General features: G+C 42.4%; 1 protein-coding gene across 1 annotated transcript in view; it reads left to right on the top strand.

The window, feature by feature from the left end:
- EPHA6 (EPH receptor A6) overlaps nucleotides 1-14295 on the top strand; it is a 1262645-nt gene that overhangs the window by 516429 nt on the left and 731921 nt on the right. The window lies entirely within an intron of this gene.

The following is a 14295-nucleotide window of genomic DNA, read 5'->3' as shown; positions in this document are numbered from 1 at the left end:
GGGTAGGAGCCAACATCAATTCTCTTGAAAGTTGGTTCCAGATCCTAGCTGCCCTGACAGTGAAGTAGCGCCTCCTGATATCCAGCCTGAATCTACCCTCTGCCAGCTTGTGACCATTATTTCTTGTCACTCCTGGTAGTGCTCAGGGGAACAGGGACTCTCCCAATGCCTGCTGGTCCCCCCTGACTAGTTTGTAGACAGCTACTAGATCCCCCCTCAGCCTTCTCTTGTGGAGGCTGAACAGGTTCAGATCCCTTAGCCTCTCCTCATAGGGCCTGCCCTCCTGACCCCTGATCATGCGGGTAGCCCTCCTCTGGACCCTCTCCATGTTGTCCACATCCCTCCTGAAGTGCAGCACCCAGAACTGGACACAGTACTCCAACTACGGCCTGACCAGTGTTGCATAGAGGGGGAGGATCACCTCCTTGGACCTGCCTGAGATACATCTGTGGATGCATGACAAAGTATGGTTGGCCTTTCTGACTGCATCCCTACACTGTCGGCCCATGTTCATTTTGGCATATATAATGACTCCAAGTTCCTTGTCTGCCTCTGCACTGATGAGAAGGGGGTTCCCCAGCCCGTAGGTATGCTACTGCTTCTTCCTCCCCAATTGCAGTACCTTGCACTTGTCAGTGTTGAAACCCATCCTGTTCTTATCCACCCACCCCTGTAACCTGTCCAGGTCTGATTCACCCTGTTTCTGCTGAATTTATTGAAAATCTGCTATTCTCCTAGAAAAAAAATACTTTTGATAATGCATGTCTTATTTGAAAATCCAAATATTTTTTTTTTAAGTTAGAATTTATCAGATCAGTCATGTGACTAAAATTAACCTTCACAATGGGTAATAGATGAAGCCATGTTCCTCTTTTCCGCATCCCATCTCCATCTTTAGCATGCAAACACATGCAAAGAGATTAGTTATTTTATACTCAAGGGTTGTTTTGAATAAGGTTTGGTGTTTTTTTTAATTCCCCTTTCTAAAATTTTTTGTCATGGTTAGAGCTAGATTATTTTAATCACCTTCCTCCACCAATGATGTTGATCACAATAGCTGCTGTTCGTTGCCAAGGTGCAGTTCTTAAATCAGCTCCTAAGTCTTTCTTGCAAATGTCAATAGCTTTGCTTTTCTTCTATAGAACTAACTCTTTTACAAAGAAATAATACAAAGCGCTGAAAATTTGCTTCCCTAAATCTTGTCTTGTTGTGGTGTTTCACAAGTTTATAAATGTGTAGTTTGTATCACCCATTTTACTGTTCTAGTAGACTTAGTTGCTTCTGCTCTCTGTCAGCATTGTGCACTCAATGATTGATATGATTAAAGAAGAGCAGGGGACTTAGCAACATAACTCTTATTCACATGATCTGTGGGATTTCTTATTTGGGTAAATTAGTCAATATAGAGCTCACTGCTGCTGCTTGTTTAAAGCTAGGCTGGTTATCCTTGCACTCTGCTACAGTGTAGATATGCACTAAACCCTTTACGTGGATTTGAAATTCTCAATCAAGATCTATTTTCATAGTCAGGGACTGGCACTGTAATTTGTAGAATCATAGAAACTTAGGCTATGGACAGACATTACACATAAACTGGTTTAAGTGACCAGAAACTCGTTTAAACCTGTAACAGAGCACATGTTCAGTGCACATAAACCAGTCTGAAAATGTTTGAGATTAAACCTGGTTGAATGCAGTATCACACTTAACTGATTTGGCTCAAACTGGTTTATGCAATGTCTGTCCCAGACCTCTTGCTGGTTTAAGCTAAACCAGAGTCCCCCAGTATCCCAGCATGTTCTGTGGGCTGAGCAGGGCTCTGTGCTCCACAGCAAGGCTGGCCCCTCCCCTCTGCTGCCTGGCTGCAGCTCGGGTAGAGATTATGGGCTGCTCCTCCCCTCCCCACTCCCTACTAAGCCAGAATTCCCCCCTCCTCTGCTTTGCTGAGAGTTGTCTGTGTACAAGCTAGCAGACCACATTCTGGCTATAGTCTATACTGAATCAACAGGCAGAATCAACAGGTAGCTGGGGTTAAGTACTAAAGGTTGTCCCTCTGTTGTTTTCTTAATGAGGTGATAAACACTGAGTTAGGGGTGATAAACACTGTTATCAATCCCCTGCTGGGTTAATCAGAGGATCCTGCAGGGGCCTGGCCATGCCCCCCTCAGCTCAGTTATGTGCAAGGGAAGGGAGGGCTGCTCTAAAGCCCCCTGGCTTCTAGCCTGAGCCACTGCAGGCATGTGCTGGCATTTCTGGGGTGTCTGCACACTTACAAAGTGATTTAGCCTAGCCAGGGTAAACCAAACTGCAGAGATTGAATCAATTCATGCTCAGGCTTTTTGTATGTCTTTCCTTAGCCTTAGGGTTGGAAGGGACCTCAAGAGGTCATTTAGTCCCTCCCCCTTCTCAAAGCCAGTGTATGTGTTTACCTACAACATGGGATTTGTATCCATGCAGATTGTATTGTTTGTTTCTCCCTGTTACAAGAAAATTTTCTGTGGTTAGTTTCTATTAATTTATTTTGGTTAAGTGCTGCTTTCTCTCTTCCCTTCCCCCAATGTCTGTAGGCTAATCCATGCTTCATATGAAGCAAATAGATTAGAAGTTCAGTGTTTCTAAATTACTTTCAAGTCAGTTTCTAAAGCTAGTGTCAGATTTATTAAAAATATCTGTACAATACAGGTTGTTTCTTGTAAACCAAGATTGGTTTTGACAATTTATGCAGTTTAAAGTTTCTGTCTGTAAACCCCTTGTCAAATAAAAAGCAGAAGAATAAAAAGTGCACCACTTTATAATCAATACAGTACTTACAAACTTCAGCATACTGTGCCATAAATTATATTTTTTCCTTCTTTTTTTTTTCTGGGGTTAAGTACTAAAGGATCAGGTCTCTCAGAGATGAACAAGCAAAACTTCACTTAATACTGATGGGAATTACATACGTGTTTTGAGGTTAGATTATAGCTGTAAGGTAAGCATGAGAAAAGATGCCTAGCCCTCGAGCCACTCAGAGAAAATTGAAAAATCATACGGACTGCATTAAACCTAAGGTTAAATTGCCAAAGATGCCCCTTTCCTATCTGTAATTTTCGGAGAGCTTGCGAAGCCTCAAGAAGTGGAACCAAGAGATACAGAAACATGCTGCATGTCAACTGATTTCCTTGTAGGTAGCAAAAATTATATTTTTGTTTTCATTCTGTCATTCATTCAATTTCTCTCAAGGAAAGGGAACTACTTTCTGGTGTGAGCTGATTCATTCTACACTCCAGCTGCGGAAATGCTGTATTTAGCAAACATTTCCTTGAAATAAGGAAAGATTGTGTTTAAGACCTGAGGTAAGGTAATGAGCAACATGTATAAAAAAACTTTTCAAACACAAATTGGGGAACCATAAAATGGGAAATTCAAAGATTGGGTTCTTTTATTAATATAATTACTAATTTCTATCTAACTTCCTTTTGTCTGTCTTGTTAGTAAGCAAAAAGTGCATAGAAGTCTATTATGATTCTCATGAAATTCATAACACTAAAGTCTATGAATCTGTATAGAAATTTCTTAAAGATATTCCTTTTCATGCAGGCTGAGCATATATTGGGTGCTGTACTATAGTACATAATTGTACATTGGACAGAGAAGAGACAAGATCTAAAATGCTTGGGTTTTTTCAGTCTCTAATTTAAAGTTGGCAGGCTTTAGACATCTGAAGACTTTTTCTCTTCCTTTTCTCAAGAATACATATCTAGTAGTGTAGGTACTGAACCGTTATTTTTGTTTGTTGAACTGCTTGTTTCACATGGAGAGATTGAAACACTAAAGAAGTCCTTGCCACAATAACAAGCTGTGCTGGATCATGCCTGCTTTGGATCACCCGAAAAACACATTTGGTACCACTTTGGAAGCCATGTGCACTTATTTTAGAGCACAAGATATGGCTTTAGTTATCACATTGCTATTTTGACAACCCACACAGCAATATAGCAATATAAGCACTGAACAATTTTTCTCAGGGGTCTGAAAACTCAATTTCCTGAGATCAGAGAGATATTTTTTTCCCATGGGAGGAGGAAACATAAGTCTGTTTCCTCCATTATTAACATTTTGCCTAAGGGCAGGTTGAAACATAATTCCTATCATTTTTACCTCCTACTGCTCCACCAGGGAAACACAGTCCAAGTATATGTTTGTGGCTCTTCTTTCATTTTGGTTCCCTGCTGTGGCAGCTGTATGATAGTGCAGTAGCAGGTGGCATGAAAGGAGAAACCTTGCAGAACCTATAGGCAACTCTTGTGATTTTGAATTTGACAGTGTTTTGTGGCCCTGTCATCTCTAATAGGGAGGGAGGGATTATTTTTTTATTATTGTAACTCCCTACTTTAGATGCAGCAAGGGTAAAATTCCCCTGCTTCATGCAGTAAGAAGCAAAAATGAAAGTAATGTGTAGTTGTCTTTTGTTGGGTTTTTTTCCCTTTCCTCCAGAGAACCTCAGCTGTAAAACACACTCAGTTTCAAAATTAAAGTCAAATTATGTTTCTAGGAAGCTCTTGCCACTGAGACTTGGAACTGGAAGGAATAAAATTCCAGCGTTTGACCCTTAGAAATAATGAAGGAAAAGAAGATTTCTCTAGTTGATCCTAATCATGCTCAACTTTGTGGTGGTATGACTTGAAAATAAATAATGCCTCTTCCAAAAGAAAATAACTGTTAGGAGGAGTCTTCTGGCATTAAGTTGTGAACTAAATGAGTAAGTGGGGGGACTTTTCAGACATGATTTTTCTATATCTTCCATGATGAGGCTACCCTGCCTAGTCTCCCCTGTGCCATTTAGTAGTATGAGAAGTCAGGGTTGGTGTTGCCTGAACAGCAACTCTTTTTATGACATAGATGTATTTGCTAGCATGGTCACATTTGAAGATTAATCATTCCCAGCAGAGCTGATAGAACTTGGAATTTCCTTTTTTGAGAACCATTTCTTTTTCTGAACTAGAATGAAAACAAATATTGTACAAAGAGTCCAAGAAACAGAAATTCCAAAAAATAATTCCAGACTTTAATTTCAGAATATACACACACACACACACACACACACACACAGATACACATATGCATATACATATATATATATTAGAAGTTTACATGCTAATGGCATGTCAGTAGCAGTAGTACATAATACAATGTGGCATATTATGTTAAGTAATATTGTCAGGAAACCCTATGAGGCAGCCCAGTCCAGTTTAGTTGCCCTATTGGCCAAACCTGTCAGAGGCTCTTGACTGGCTGATGACCCAGCTGGCTACTGGTATGACCTCCTGATTTGACTGTTGGAGAGAGCAGCCTCCCTATTTAAGTCTACCTGTGGCAGTAGACTGAAGGCCATCCCACCACTCTACTTGGTCTATTGTCGGAGGCCTTTTTATATTGTTTCTAAGTGACTGCAGCAAGGGGTGATGGAGGAGGAAGTGGCAGCAGCCTGGTCATCTGGATCTGCATCCCGCCTAGGGAGGAAGGGCAGATCAACAGGTGGTGGCAACTAGAGGAAGAACCATAGCAGAAGGTGAGCAACCCATGATGAATGCATGACAGAAATACAATTGGCAAACGGTGATTTTTCATCTTATGGAGGATGAATTGCAGCAGGAGGACAGCAGATGGTGACGATAGTGGACAGCAGCTTCTGATAGAAGCAATCCTAGGTACAGCAGAGGCGACTGAGACCACAAATGTTTGATATGAGTTTCAGAGGCCCTCGGGGACAATAGGTGTGAGACAGGTAGGTGGGGTTGGGGGGCGGGGGAAGGGGGAATGTTGAACATGTAGATGGTAAAATGTAGAGAAGTTACCTGGGATTATCAGATGTCAGGCTGTTTATAATGTGCCATAAATCCAATGTCTATATTTAGTCCATGATTTTTTGTATCCAGTAGATTTATGAATCGAAGTTTGTAGGCTCATCTACGAAAGGTGTTTTGTTAATTCCCTTTGAGGATTAGAACTGAGAGCATAGTCAGGGGGCAGTAGGACAGGCCCTACAAGGAGATGCTATGGGACCTGAACCTGTTCAGCCTCCACAAAAGAAGATTGAGAGGGGATCTGGTGGCCATCTATAAACTTACCGGGGGGACCTGCAGGGAATGGGAGAGTTCCTGTTCCCCTGAGCACTACCAGGAATAACAAGGAATAACGGCCACAAGTTGACTGAGAGTAGATTCAGACTAGACATCAGGAAGCGCTACTTCACTGTCAGGGCAGCTAGGATCTGGAACCAACTTCCAAGGGAAGTGGTGCTCACTCCTACCCTAGGGATCTTCAAAAGGAGGCTAGATAATCACCTAGCCAGGGTCGTCTGACCCCAGTACTGTTTCCTGCCATAGCAGGGGGTCGGACCTGATGATCTGCTCAGGTCCCTTTTGACCCTACCAGCTATGAACTATGAGAGAGAGTGATTGTCTTGTGAGAAGTGTGTACCCAAAGATAGTTGGGTATTTTTGTCTTTGATAGCTTTCTAGTGTTTATTCATTCTGGTGCACAGTTGTTGTTTGGTTTCCCCTAAACATTTTCCATCAGGGCATTATGTGCACTGGATGAGATATATATTACATTTCTGGAGGTGCAGGGGTATGGTGATGGTTCTGCTGTGGGGTGTAGCAATTGTGGGGGTGGTGGAGATCTGTTGGCAAGTTTTACATTTCTGGATCCATTTGGTGTATTTTGGGCCATAGGAAGTTTGCTCTGGTGATGAGCTTGGAAAGGTTTGGTGCTTGTTTAAGGCCTAGGATGGGTGGTTCTGGAAAGATGTCTTTAAGAATTGAGTCTTCTTCTAGTATGGGTTGCAACTGTTTGAGGATTTTCTGTATTGGTTCCAAGGAAGGATGGTGTCATAACTAACGATGTGTGATTCATGCAGATATTCTTTTTATACTATAGCAGTTCTTCACATTCAACAATGAAGGACCCAGGTAGGGTTGGTGTGGCAGGGGGGGGGTACTGGTATAATTGGGGTAGATAAAGAGGAGCTTAGATAGGGAGCTCAGGAAGGCTACTTCATCACATTTTAAAAGAGGAAGTTTTAAAAGATGCTTGTGGGGGGAGGTGAGGGAAGTGGTCATTAGCATGAAGCCCAGAGCACAGGTATGCTCTTGCATTGATTTTCGGTTTTATCTCAAATGATTTTAAATTGGTTAGGAAGGAGGTTTTACCAGTGGGTTTTACAGGCCATTTTATGTTAAAAGTGGAGGTGGGGGGCAAAGTGAAGCAGTATGAAGGAGTGAGGCCTATAAAGATTAAACATGTGGTTGGAGGAGGAGGATGTGTGCAAGGATTTTAGAGGATGGTATAGGGTCTGGCAGATTCTTAAAATCTGTTTTGAACCTTGGTGAGAATGGTGGCAAGCAGAAAGCAAGAGTTTTTAGTGGCAGAGGTGCACAGAAGTATGAGGAAAATAAAGGAGTGTAAAAGGATGCAATGTTAGGTTACAGTGTCTTTTAAACAGGCAGAGAGTGGGTTTGGGTGAGGAAGGAGAACTGGATGCCACAAAAGAGGGCTTTGGAGGAGTGGTTTTTAACTAAAGAAGAAAAAAAGAAGTTTTTAGTGTGTGCCTCATGGGCGCTGAAGGGAAAGGGCTGGTCCCACTACTCCATCAAGGTAAAGAAGAGCAGAATGGACCTGACTGCTGTGGTGGAGGAGGCTGGAGCATGAATAGAGAGCCAAGAGGTGGTGATGGGAGTGGCCTGAAAGATTTATGCCCTTTTGTAACAGAGGAAAGTGGTAGAGATACAATTGCAGAGATTTATGTGAAAAGTAGAGCTGAAGGTGAGGAAGGAGGATGTGGTAAAGATGGAGGAATGAGATGGTTTTAATGAATATGGGAGCATGTTTGAAGAATTTTTAAAAAAGGATAAAATGCTAAAGCAGGATAGCATTGCCAACAGAAATTTTACCAAATGTTTTGGACTTCGGTGTGGCCAGAACTGATTGAAGATTTTAAGGCAGTGCTGCAAAAGCACAGTGATGGTGGTCATTCAAATGTGTGATAGGTCAGAATTGGTGGCAGCCAAGGAAATTACAGCATTGGAGGTTTTATTTGACAGGAGAGTGGGAGACTGGGAATGGTAAAAGATCTGGAAGAGAGTCCAACAGGTGCTAAGGCTGTTGTTGGGGAGTTTGATCATATAAGGGGCAGTGTTAAAAGCTGTACTATTATTATCAAGTATTTTATATGCAGGCATAGTATTTCTCTGTAATGTGGAAATGTCATATGCAAATTCAAAGGGAGATCTATGCAGTTTTTTGGCAGGCCAAAAGAATGCAGGTGGCATGGTCAAAACATTTTAAAGAGGCTGGTAGCTGGGTAGAGATTCCCATTTGGCCTATTGGTGTACACAAAAAATAAGAAATATAGGCCTATTTGTCTAAACAAACTATATGAGTACATACTGCCAAGTTGCAGTAGAAGGGAACATGAAGGCTGGGTGTGTTACCTGATATTTTTTAGGGTGACTTTTAAGGAAGTGAAAAAGTAGAGAGCTTTAAAATGTTCAGTTTCCCAGCCATTGGTGTGGAGGCCCACCGTCCATTATGCACGTATAGAAAGGTTTTTAAGAAGGTGCCATCTTGAGGGGCTACAACTAATGCTGTTTTTTATAAATCACAGAAAAATAATGGAAGCAGTGAGAGCAGGATGGATTGATTGAAATCAAGGCAATTTAAATCACAGGTTTAAATAATGATTTAAATCAGAAAGCCAAAAGCCTGATTTAAATAACTGATTTTTATCAACTTCCTCACTGTATAATTTTTGTTTGTTTTTTAAAAGAAATGTGTATTTTCATTCATTGATATAACAATTAAAACATGTTTATTTATAACTAAATACACTTTTTACAGCAGATTGATACAGTTCCTAGGTACATATACATACATATACACGTATATTCCGACTGTCAGTTAATCCCAGTTGACCTATGCGATTAATGCAAAAACAAATTAACGAGTTAATTTTTTTAATCATGCATATAATTTTGACCCATGGAGCAGACCAGATCCTAACCAGTCAGAGCCTGTGCACACAGACCTGACCTTGGCCTGGCCCAGTACCTGCTCCAGACTCACCCGTCCACACTGCACAGCGGCAGCAGCCAGGCAGAAGCTGCTACTCAGCACGGGGGGGAAAACAGCCCCTCTCCCTCACTGCTGCCAGGTCCTTCTTGCTGCAGCTGCCCACAGCCCGTGCCCAAGTTGCCCTGTAGCTCCTCTCCTCTACCGTCATTGCTGCCTCCAGGCTACCAAGTGGGATAGCTGTGGCAGTGCAGAGAAGCCACAGGGCTCTGGGCAGCTACAGCCAGAAGGGCCTGGCAGTGGTGAGGGAGGAGCTGCTTTTCTTCCACGCTGAACAGCAGCTTCTGCCTGGCCGCCACCGCCACTGCTCAGTGTGGGCATGAGAGTCCAGAGCAGACACAGGGTAGGCCAGAGTCAGGGCTGGGGTTGTGCACTGCTGGTGGTGGCAGGGAGGAGCCACAGGGCGCACGGGCTCCAGGCTATTGTGGTAGGGGTACTGACTATTGTTTAACTGCATGCTTAAAATTGTGATTAATTGTGACTATTTTTTTTAATCCTGCAATTAATTGCGATTAATTTTTAATTGTTTGTCAGCCCTAATATGTAAATGTCGTTCATTAGATGATTAACTTTTTGCTCCTATCTGTATCAAGCTGCATTAAGTTGATAACCTGGATTTAGTTAAATGCACAAAACCAGCCCTTCAAATTTATTAAAACCTTAATTGTTTTAAAACACAGAGAAATAGAGCTAGAAGGGACCTCTAGAGACCATCTAGTCCAACCCCTTACCTGAGGTAAGATCCTCCCTATCCAAACCATTCTAAAAAATCCATAACCTGAACTCTACACAAGACTATTTTCAACCTGGACACAACAGAAGATGTAACACCCTAACCTGTCATGAGCAAAGCAGGGGAACCACAGAAGTCAACATCCTTTTTCTATAAAAGGTTGTTAATATATGCTCAAGAGATCCTATGTAGAAGACCATGCTCCCTGCTATAGAGGAAGACAAAACCCCTCACTGTCCATACCAATCTGACCATGGGGTAAAAATCCTTCCTGACCCCAAATATGGTGATCAGTCTGATCCTGAGCAGAGGGTCAAGACCCACTAGCCAAGAACCACTGGATTTGGTCCCAGCATTGGCACACCCCAGTCAAAATCCCCAGACTTTGCTGCAGCCAACACCCAGTACCTCTGGGGAAGTTTAAAAAACTCCCCAGAGGCACATACAGCAGAAATGGGGGAGGGTAGAAATCAGCAAAGCCCAGAAGCATGGTAAATATTCATAATGGAATGAAGGCATGGCTAAATCATCTCTGACCAGTGGCTGTCCAACCTCTTTTTGAACACCTCCAGTGATGGAGAGTCCCCAACTTCCCTAGGTAGTCTATTCCACTGCCTCCCTGTTCTAACATTGAAGAAATTTTTCTAGATATCCAACCTAAACCTACTTTGCTATAACCTTAAGCCTTTGCTCCATGTCCTTCTCTCTGCAGCAGGAGGGCTAAAGTTGCTTTCCCTCTTCTTTATGTCAGTTCTTAAACTATTTGAAGACTGCTATCATGTTCCTTCTTAAGCACCTTTTCTGGAAACTTCATATATTTAGCTCCTTCAACCTCTCCTCGTATGTCTTTTTTATTTTTGTTGCTTGGCCATGGACCCTCTCTAACTTCTCCATGTCCTTTTAAAAATATGGAGCCCAGAACTGTACACAGTACTCCAGATGAGGCCTAACCAGTGCTGAGTAGAGAGGCGCCTATCACCTCCTGTGTCTTGTACTTAATGCTTCTTTTGATGTATTCCAAGGTGGAAGGCACAGAACCTTCTGGCTGTTAAGAACCTGGTTTTTATTTGTGTGGGACATTGGGACTCAGTTGTAATAGACTAAGGTAAAGGAATGGGGCTTTATAGATTTTTAAAACAAAAAACAAAATGTGGTATGTGAAATGTTGACTTTTCAAATGTCCACCAGGATGTGTGTTATGCTTTAATGTGTTTAATGTGATAAAGAATACAATTTTTAGGGTTTTACACATATATTTTACTGTGAATCAAGTCAATTAATCCTTTAAATCAGTTATTTAAAATCACTGTAATTTTTACAGGGACATTCATCCTTGCAGCAGTGCGGGAGGAGGTAGAATTTAAGAGCAGGACAAGTGGGGTGGCAAATGGGGGTGTACCCATGATGGTGGTGCTCTGTGAAACAGAATCTGGTCATGGACAAACAGGATTATTTGCCTACTCATTTTTGTAGTACAGTTTTGCAGGTAAGATAAGGGGAACAATGGGGGAGGGGTCATAGGGAAATGAGAGTAGAGTGAAGGGTTGGAAGAGGGTGAAGAGAATGTGCAAGTTTAAAAAAGGGAGAAGAAAGAAACTGTTTGATACTCTTATAATAAAAAAACTAAACCAAAAAAACCTCTCTGGATCTTGTGCTGTTTCATTACCTGGCTTCTGATTCTATTCAGCTCTACTTCTTGGCTCTGGCTTTGGGACCTCCACCCAGCTTTGGTAACTTTGTCCCTGACTTAGCCTGTCACCTGGACTCAGCCTCTGGTATTTCCCTCCATGGGATTTGGTAATTTAGACTCTAGCTCCTATCCTACCCCCCTCTTCACCTTATGTGGTGCTGGGTCCCTGACCTCTGATCTCTAGCCCTCCTTTAATGGCCTGCCCACTAGGCAAAACTACCTATAATCTGATCTTTACAGCTGTCATATGCCATACTATATTATAGCATAATATACGTAATACGTAATATCAATAACATAAATATAGTGCTCAAAATATTAAAGGCTTCCTAGTATAGACTGAAACATCTTTTCTAGGTCAGTACATCTCCTGTTTGTGTAGAAATTAATGTTTTTCATTTTGTATATTCAGATTATATTATAGTATGTCAGTAATGGTACTTCATAATATAAAAATAAAAACAAATTACATTTCTAAATTAATATTGTATTTTGAAATGAAATTTCTTTTTTTTTTAATTGAAAGACAATTTTTGTTGAAGCAGAATTTATTTTTCCTAGAATTTTTGTTGCCATCATTATGAGTTGATGAACAATACTGGTTTTATTGAAACAACATATATTTTCAGACCAGCTCTAGTTTTGATTTATCCCATACAGTATTTAAAATGGGTTGTAAAAGAGGGTGATTTAATTTTGCCCATACTACACTTTTGTCTGTACACATGTATCTGATATGGTGCTAAACTGATGGAAAACAACAGGGCATGTAAATTAGTGAATGAAAAGTTACTCATCTGTTCTGCACTGGTGGTATTGGATATTTTCCACCTTTTTGGATCCTCTGTCCTTACAGGAAGAAGTGAAATGGAAGGAGCTTTAGGTCTAAAGATATCCTATGAAAAGACAAAAGAATTTCTGAAAACACAGTTGTTTCCTACCCAAATCCAAAGGGACATAGGGGTACACTGAACATTTCAAATTATTGGGTAGCTTAATTCCAAGGGGCATAAAACACTAAAAAGAGACCCATCATAGGTTTGGACTCATAACTGCTGCTTTAACAGAACCGAGACATATTTGAAATAGAAAAGTCAGTACTGTGAAGTGTACCATGAAACTAGTGCAGTTTCTCTTGTATTCACCATCTGATTCTATGACTGTGAAACCTGGATGCTAAAGAAATGGGATGTTAAGATGCTTTCTTCTTTTGAAATGGATGCTATATAGAAAACAAGAAATGGTAGACCTGTTATGGGGACATGACTGTGAGGCAAACATAACCAGTAACGGCCCTTTAAGAGCTGGGTTTTTGTGGCCCAGAGGAAAGAGGCCTCAAGGGAGAAAGGACAGCTGTAAGGGCCACTAGGGAGAGGCTCCAGGTGGCAAGCAATGAAAGAAGAGACAAGGTTCTTGTAATAGCCAGTAGTCCTGCCCCATCTGCAGCCAAAGGGCAGGCAGCTGGCAGGGCTGCAGAAACTAGTAAAAAATCCCTGGGCTCAGACAAGGTGATAAGTCTGGCTGGCTGGAAAGAAAAGGGCTTGTGGGAATAAAAGTCTTAACATCAGGCTAGAGAAAGCAATCTAGCCCTGGCTGGAAGGAGGCAGAGCTCCCAGGCAAGCCACGGTGGTACCTGGAGATGCATTAAGGGGAGCCCTGGTGTGTAAGGGTGGGGAAGTTTTTCTTTTTAATCTGAGCAGACCCAGAAGGAGGAAGATTTAAGTTCATATTGTTCTTTCTGTTGTGACAGCTGAGCCCTCAACTCTTTCCAGGCAGAAAAGGCCCAGAGATTGTCAGAGGTGTGGGGAGCTAACACCTCTGAGGCCAGGGACTCCAGAACCCATACTGTGGCGGCTTAAAGCCCCAGCTGTGCAGCTGCTGCTGAAAAACCGAAGTCAGAATACAGGGCTGTAGCAGGCTGACTGGCAGAGGCTTGTAGCAGACTGCACACATTCAGCTGTAACACTGCAGGTTTGCAAGGGTTACAGCCTAGCTGCAGGAGGCATGGATTGCCAGCTGCCTAGGAGAATTAGACCAGCTGTAGAGGATAAGTAGCTGGTCCATAGGAAGCTAAAAGGGCTCCCAGGGAAAAGAGCCATGGGAAGCCAAGAGAGAGACACAGAGAGGTCTGTGAGATAAGCCAGGCTACCTCCTGGGGTCTGGGAAAAGGCCCAGGGCCTGCCAGGCTGGAAGCAGTAGCACCATACCAGGGAATTCACATCAGAGGGAGAGAAGGAAATCTGCAGTGCTGGGAGAGCAGCAGGGTACCAGAATCACCTTCTTAGGGCCTGGAAAGAGACCCCAGGAATGTGAGTTAACCCTGTATCACCAAGTTATGTCTGTATTATTGAGGACTGATTTATGTTCTAGCATTCCTGTGAGGCAAGTGTGCCCAGGAAATTAAAAAAACTATGTGAAGTTTTAAAAGGTTTTGAGCTAACTAACCCTAAGCCCACTAAAGGGGCTTTGGGCTGAAGGGTGCAGCCAGGGTAAGCAGGCCAAGACAGAGAGGAACAAGGTTGAGATGGACATAAAGGGTTAAGCCAGGTGGCCCAAAAAAGAAATACCACTCCAAGGTTCAGGACACCTCCCATAGGTAAGAGTAGTTTTTCCATCAAGGCATGGCAGAAGAGCCACCAGTCAGCACGAAACAGCTGGAGTGGGAAACTGGGTGGGGGGAGGGGGGAAGGTCAACTGGCTGCTGGGAATTGCTACCCCCCACCCCAACCCCACCCAACCCAACCCAACCCAACCCAGCCCC

The sequence above is a fragment of the Gavialis gangeticus genome, unplaced genomic scaffold (assembly GCF_001723915.1).
Source record: "Gavialis gangeticus isolate Ggan-Ray unplaced genomic scaffold, GavGan_comp1, whole genome shotgun sequence".
Taxonomy (NCBI): Eukaryota; Metazoa; Chordata; order Crocodylia; family Gavialidae; genus Gavialis; species Gavialis gangeticus.
Note: the sequence above shows the minus strand (reverse complement) of the source record. Positions and strands in the feature narration are given on the sequence as shown.